The following is a 1,551-nucleotide window of genomic DNA, read 5'->3' as shown; positions in this document are numbered from 1 at the left end:
TTAATTAAAAAGATGCCTGTATTTTATTCATTTGCTTATGTTATAGCAGGTCTGTGAATGCAATAGCACTGGTGGTTTTAATTTCTGTTTCAGTGCAGATCTGCTGCAAGCAAGTAAAAGATGACCTGATTTTCAAAAAGCTTTGTGGTAACAATTCCTTTCCTTCCCCAGGCTAGAATACAGTTTCTGCTTCTTGTTTTACAGTTTCAAATTAACAAAAAAGTRCAGTATTATTACCAAATTCTCTTTGACAAGTAATTGTGAACAAATTTTYATGACCTCTTTTCTTCCTTTCTATCTTTACAAGACTTCTATAAGTCAGATTCTGGGCCGTCTGGTGTGTTTTCTTCTTTTTAGGTCCCCCCTGAGATTTTTAATTATACTTAAGCTGAGCTGAGAGAGTTAAAGCAATWAAGGCTTTGCCTTTTGAGGTGTGTTTGGGATGAGTTTTGGACCATTATATTTTAACAAAAGACATATTCTTTTTTCTCAGCAACTGCAGCACAAACCCCGGTTTTGTTTAAAAAAGAAAAGTATTTGTTTTTCTTCAGAAACGTCTTTTAATTGGAGCTTATTCTTATTTTGAAAGCTGAGCTGAAAAACTGGAGCTAACTTTTTAAGTTTGCCTTTACATCTTAAAAAAACATTTTTAAATCAAAATCTGATTTGACAAACCTTTGTTTCAGGTGATTTTAATAAATTATATTATAAGCTAATAAAACACCAGATTTGACTYGGCCCTCTGTTTTAAATAAATTAATTTAGTCTTTCTGCTCTGGGTTTTAGACTTTTGCTTTGAAAAATTTACTACTGATTGGAATTGTATGTCTTGAAATTTGCACCAAGACACTTCTGAGTGCCCCAATGTGGAACACAGACTGTAGAAAATGAGTCTTAGCCACGGATGATTTTGTTTCAGGTATGTGGTCAAAACAAGGGTCCACACAGACAGCTAAGAATCTGGATGGAGATTAGAGTGCAGCAGCAGCTTATCAGGGCAGGCTGARCTTCTTCAGGAGGGAAACCAGGCAGGGAGAATGAGAAGAGGGGCTAAGGARAGAGTCAGTGGTGCAGGAGGGAGACGCCGGCTGAAACCAGACCTGGGAATTTCTGCATCCATAAAAAGACAAGTATTAAAAAAAATGGCAAAACACCTGAAGTGAGAAAGGGAGCTCAGTCTGGAGAAAAGCTCAAGTTTGAACCTTAAACCAAGATATTTACAAGAATTCTGCATTTTACATAAAACATTAATATTTACAGCCTAAAACGCTGAAAACCATCTTTAATTTTTAACTTTGCCTCATGGAGCAGAGTTCAACTTCTAAACTGCTAACGGAGACAAAAAAAATATTTTGACAAAAATAAACAGCCCTAAACTGCAGCAGCTCCATGACCAGAAATGAACTGGGAGCCAACTAAACAGAATGTCATCCGTGACTTTATTCATGAGCAAAATTGGAAATAATTCCTCAAGCTAATTAGTGGCAGAGAAGAGTCGTGAGTGTGTGTGTGTGTGTGTGTGTGTGTGTGTGTGTGTGTGTGTGTGTGTGT

The sequence above is a fragment of the Austrofundulus limnaeus genome, unplaced genomic scaffold (genome assembly GCF_001266775.1).
Source record: "Austrofundulus limnaeus strain Quisiro unplaced genomic scaffold, Austrofundulus_limnaeus-1.0 Scaffold17, whole genome shotgun sequence".
Taxonomy (NCBI): Eukaryota; Metazoa; Chordata; class Actinopteri; order Cyprinodontiformes; family Rivulidae; genus Austrofundulus; species Austrofundulus limnaeus.
Note: the sequence above shows the minus strand (reverse complement) of the source record.